Raw genomic sequence first — 6,199 nt, 5'->3', positions numbered from 1 at the left:
ATTACTCCATTACAAGTAAAAGTTGTAAAGACAGATTTTTACTTAAGTAAAAGTACAGAAGTATTTGCTTTTAAAAGTACTTAAGTACCAAAAGTAACCAAAAGTTTTATTATTGTTGTATGTAATACTTGCAATACCTCTGAAATAACTATACTGAATACACTGACTAGCTTGTAGTATCTTTGGAATAAAGAGCTTTTAGAATGTTAAAAACCTATGGGAAAAAATTTTTTTTTAACACCCCTACCCACCCCCACAAAAGCAGGATGATAGTGATCTCACACAGCTCTGACAGTGTGTGCACACATCTATGTGTAGCCATTCATCCACATTTGAACAGAGTGGACAGTGAAATTGCTGTAAATACAGAGTGATAAGGAAGAAAGAAAATCAAACCTGCTTTAAAACCCAGCAACACAACTGTAGCTGTATAACTTTACAGCAGCAACACTGCTTTAACAAAAAAGTAAAACGGCAACAGACTTATTTGCCATCAAAACAAACATTTTAAAAATGCTCTCTAATCATTCTTGCAGTACTTTGATGTCACACACAGAACAGTCTGTGCAGTGCTGCTTCAAGTCCAACACCTATTGTGTTTTATTAGGAGATGCACAACAGTTCTTCTGTGGCTTTATAGGTAATATTTTCACGTACACAATTTAGCAAAATCAGACAATATTGTGTCTAATATTTACCACAATATTAACTTCTTATTGTTGAATTGTAAATAAATATCACATTTTATAACTGGTCAGTGTTCAAAAAATTATGGGAAATCACTTCATGTAGCCCTACAAGAGTGATTACTGATAAACTGTCTGAAAAAAAGAAAGTCATGTTTTAGAGAAGACAAAAATCACCCACTGACTTTCAAAGCTGCTACATAGTAACGACTTTCTACTTCGAGGACCTTGATAGAAATGTAGTGGCGTGAAAAGTACAATATTTGTCTTTCAAATGTAGTGAAATTAAAGTCATAAGTTTCCAGAAAGAAATAATACTCAAGTAAAGTACAGATACTCAAAAAGTGTACTTCAGTACAATACTCAAGTAAATGTATTTAGTTACTGTCCGCCTCTGTAGTTAAGGACATTTAATATAAAGCGGAACCAATGTTTTTTTTTTCAAATATGAGCATTAAGGGAACATTTAATTTTATCATTTTGCAAACAATATGGGAACGTTACTATTGAATATTCTCTGAATGTTCTGAAACAGTAACATTTAAGTTAGTTAGTTAGTTAGTTCCATTATTGACCAAAGTGAAAATGTGTCTTTGGTTTCACAGCACACCATAACAAGACTGACACAATAAAAGCAACTTTACATGAGAATAATAATACAAATCTAAAAATAAAAATAGACTCAACATTTCACTTTAGCATACATATATACATTCCCATATGTCAGTGGTTTTCAAACCCTGGGTGGCGACCCTCGGGTGGGTCATGAGAATTAAAAAATGGGCCACCAGGATGACTTAAAGGGTTAGTTCACCCAAAAATGAAAATTAGCCCAAATATTACTCACCCTCAAGTCATCCTAGGTGTATATTACTTTCTTCTTTCAGACTAATCCAGTCGGAGTTATATAAAAAATTGTCTTTGATCTTTCAAGCTGTTTAATGGCACTCAGCGGGTGTTGCAGTGCATCAGTCCAAAAGAAGTTAAATAAAAAGTGCCCATCCTTAATAAAAAGTGTCGCACACGGCTCCGGGGGGTGAACAAGCAACAAAGTAGTGAATCGAAACAAAACAACAGTCACGAATTAGAAGTACAAAATGAGGATTTATAAAGAAGAATGTTGGAGGATTTCGATATAAGCCAAGAGGAGACTGGTTTTTCTTTGCTAAAGTAAGGAAGCTTCGCTTCCTTTGCTCCTGTTAACAAACGTTGGTTTTCACGAGATTCACCAGCGCATGCGCAAAGCCGACATCTTACGTCATCAGCACGGAACTGCTTCCGTGTACAACTGTTGGCACAAGCTAGATTACTACCTCACTACAGGAGGCCTTTGTTCACCCCCCGGAGCTGTGTGAGACACTTTTTTTATGGATGGGCGGATTTTATTTCACTTCTTTTGGACTGATGCACTGCAACACCCGCTGACTGCCATTAAACAGCTTGAAAAAAAAAGTGACATGACATGTGGCCAAGTATGGTTACCCATACTAGGAGTTAGTGCTCTGCGTTTAACCCATCCTAAGTGCACACACACAGCAGTGAACACACACACACCGTGAACACACACCCGGAGCAGTGGGCAGCCATTTATGCTGCCGCGCCCGGGGAGCAGTTGGGGGTTCGGTGCCTTGCTCAAGGGCACCTCAGTCGTGGTATTGAAGGTGGAAGAGCGCGCTGTACATTCACTTCCCCCCACCTACAATTCCTGCCGGACTTGAGACTTGAACTTGCAACCTTTGGGTTACGAGTCCGACTCTCTAACCATTAGGCCACGACTTCCACGACTTTGAAAGATCAAAGACAATTTTTAATATAACTCCGACTGGATTCGTCTGAAAGAAGACCTAGGCTGACTTGAGGGTGAGTAATTTATGGACTAATTTTCATTTTTGGGTGAACTAACCCTTTAAGGAAAATGTATGTAACAAAGTTCAAGACTCAGGGAAGAAGGAAGCAGGAACCATCAAACATAACTTTAATAGCAAAATAAACATAAACACAAACAACTATATGAAAATAAGTGGCAGCCACCTCATGACAGACTCCAATGTGTATTTTTTGTGTTTTTGTTTTTTTTGTGTGTGTGTTTGCACTCTGGAGAGAATCAATGGTTTCTCTTTACAATGTGTTTTTGCATCGTTGAACATTGTAGCCAATCACAGACATATCTGTTGATTTCGGGATCTCAATGACCATTCAGAGGTGTTTCAATTAGACTCCACTCACCACTCAAAACGCCGTTTTGTTCAAGTATGCAAAATATAATATGTCGAAATAGATGTGCATGAAGGCTAAAGCATCCTCAGTGATTTCATTCTGGAACACAGTCTGATATACTGTAAATATGCTTGACTTGATGCATGTAAATGGTTGCATATTTGGGTCACATCAATTTAAAAAGAAAAAATAGGGTCGCTCTCAAAAAAGTTTGAAAACCACTGCCGTATGTACATATATATATGTATTAATATTCATGTCTCAACATTTAGAATTCAAACTGCAGTTGACACAAATGACAAATGATACATATTTTTAGTTGCCCGAGGTTGTCTAAAATGTCGCCTTGATGGTAACAACTGAAATTGAAGAGATGGAGAGAATCCTCTTTTTAAAAACTTTTTTAAAAAATGTATAAATAATGTTTTTGTGCTAATATTTTGAAAACATTATTAAAGACCAAACTTTGAATGACCATAATGTTACTGCAATGTTTGTTCAACTTTGAGAGAACTCCAACTAACAAAATGTTTTAAGAAGTTGCCATTAAGTTATGAAAACATTATTTCCAAATGTTCTCTAAACGTTCAAAATATCCAGTTTTTTTTTATGGGAAATGGGAATGTTACTTTTGAACGTTCTCTGAACATTTAGTTCTAACATTTGCTAACATTTTAACATAAGGATAACATTGAACAAATGCTCTATTAACGTTACTGGAATAATGTTTGTTCATAACTTGTTTGTTCCCTGCTAGCTAGGAACTTCAGCATCATCATAATTTAGTGTGAGACATAATAACTGACATATATATTGCATAATGAGTCATTTATATCATGTTAATGGTCTCATGATATAATCTCTAATATCATTATATAATTTATTTATTATTTCTTCCCACCATTTGACACAATTTTTTTCATTGTATATACGGCACAGCTCTAAATGTGACTATATAGATATTACATGAACTTTCACATTGAATTTGTCCCTTGACTTTGTCTTTATACTGTAATGGATCACATATGTGAAGTTATATCTGAGGTTTACGTTGGGCATGTTGCGTGCTGGTTTCCCATAGAATGATGTAATCATGACTTCAGCACATGAGTTTCATCTGCGGCTGCATTTACAGAGCCAAACGTGCCACGGCTGCTTCTGACGACATCCTCTTGCTTCATTTTTATACAGACTGCTGATACAGCTTTTTGGCTTTGGCATACTAATGTATTCTGCATACTGTACAGCTGAGGGGTTTTTCTTCTTCCTCTTTCTGTGAAGGAGTGCTGTGAGTCATATTTTTATTTATTATTATTTTTCCCCTTGAGGTTTGCTTGTAATGTTAAGTTTGTTGTGCCTCATAACAGACATCATGTAGATTTTAACAACTACTTTCCACCCTCTATCTGATCCTTAAGTTGTGACTGTTCAAAATGCATGAATATGTAATGACAGCAACACTGTTTATATTAGGTGTTTCCTAGCTAACAGGGAATGTTCTTAGTTTGTTCAAAAGTGTTCTCAAAGTGCACAAAAACTTTATTTATACTTGGATTTTTTTTTCGAGGACATTCAGATTAAGATTTTTTAAATGTTGCTACTTGTTTCAGAACTTTCAGAGAACATTGAAAAGTAACGTTCTCATGTTTGCAAACTGATTAAATGGAATGTTCTGTGGCCACCAAGAAATCCTCTATCTCCACAATCCCTAATGCACCAATGACAGTACCTCAGCAGTTGGTTGTTCCCATTAGTATTGCTACCTGGACTGGAAAAGCCATCGTGGATACTGGTGCAAGTTAAACACTTATTCATGAAAGTCTCATGAAACAACTCACATCACCAGATCAGCTCCATCCATGGTCCAGTGGTCCTATCTATCTAGCAAATGGAGAAGCAGAGATTCCATTAGGCTGGCTGAATACCACCATACAACTCCACGACCAAGCATTCACTATACCTGCTGCTGTTCTGTCGTCAAAAGCCCTCGCCTATGCTGTAGTCCTGGGGTTGGATTTTATTTTCTTCAGTGGAATGCAGCTTAATGTCACCGATCAAAAATATTCTTTCAAGCTTGCACCTGCAAAAGAGTACCCCTTTCAACAATTGTGAGTCCACAACAGGAACACCTGCAACAGAAGAAAACAACACAGAATCTGTCACTATTAAGTTCTATTCCACCTCCAACCCCTCAACTGCTAATTCAACAACCTGACAGTATGGATGAAAAAACGTTACTCAAAAATGCAGTGAAAGAAGCTCATTTACCTCCAGATGGTAAACAACAGTTGCTCCCCATCCTGGAAAGCAACCCTCGGGTGTGTGCTCTCCGGACTGGCCATACTGATGTTCTGCAACACCACATTTATACCACTTGTCAGGTACCCATTAAGCAAAAACCATATCGCTTGTCCCCTCTTAAACAACTTGCCATGGAGGAACAGCTTGAGGAAATGTTGATGCAAGGAATTGTTGAGCCATCCCACTCTGGTTGGGCCTCCCCAGTGGTCTTGGTACCCAAAAAGGATGGCAAACTTAGATTCTGTGTGGACTACAGAAAGGTTAATTCTGTAACAGAAAGTGATGCTTACCCTCTTCCAAACATCACAGAAATCCTGGAGTCACTCTCTGGAGCAGACATTTTCTCCACTATTGATCTTAACAGTGGCTATTGGCAGGTAGCGATGGACCCCAATAGCAAAGCCAAGACTGCCTTCATCACTCCTGCAGGTCTCTACCAATTTAATGTTATGCTGTTTGGTCTCAAAAATGCTCCCGCCACTTTCCACAGACTTATGGAAACAGTCCTAGGGGAACTAAGGAGAAAAATATGCTTTGTCTATATAGACAATATCATCATTCACTCACCTTCAATCACCCAGCACTTCCATGACCTTCAGATTGTCCTTCACAGATTGGAGACTGCTGGTCTAACTATTCATTTGAAGAAGAGCAAGTTCTGTCTTCAAAAAAATCACCTTTCTAGGACATGTTGTAAGCATTCACGGAATCTCAGCAGACCCATGTAAGACTGAAGCCATTCATGTCTACCCCGTGCCTAGAAACCGGAAGGAGGTTCAAAGGTTCCTCGGATTGGCTGGGTGGTATCATCGGTTTGTCCCGAATTTCTCCAGGATAGCCGAACCCCTCAACTCACTAAAAAAGAAAGGACATAGGTTTGAATGGACAACTCAGTGCCAACAAGCGTTTGAGCAGTTAAAGTCTTGCCTCACCTCACCACCCATCCTTGGCCATCCAGATCTTCAGCTCCAATTCACCGTATAAACCGAACCCAG

The sequence above is a fragment of the Sinocyclocheilus anshuiensis genome, unplaced genomic scaffold (assembly GCF_001515605.1).
Source record: "Sinocyclocheilus anshuiensis isolate Anshui unplaced genomic scaffold, SAMN03320099.WGS_v1.1 scaffold934, whole genome shotgun sequence".
In the NCBI taxonomy this organism is placed as follows: domain Eukaryota; kingdom Metazoa; phylum Chordata; class Actinopteri; order Cypriniformes; family Cyprinidae; genus Sinocyclocheilus; species Sinocyclocheilus anshuiensis.
The sequence above is the reverse complement of the archived record's forward strand: the minus strand, read 5'-3'. Positions refer to the sequence as shown.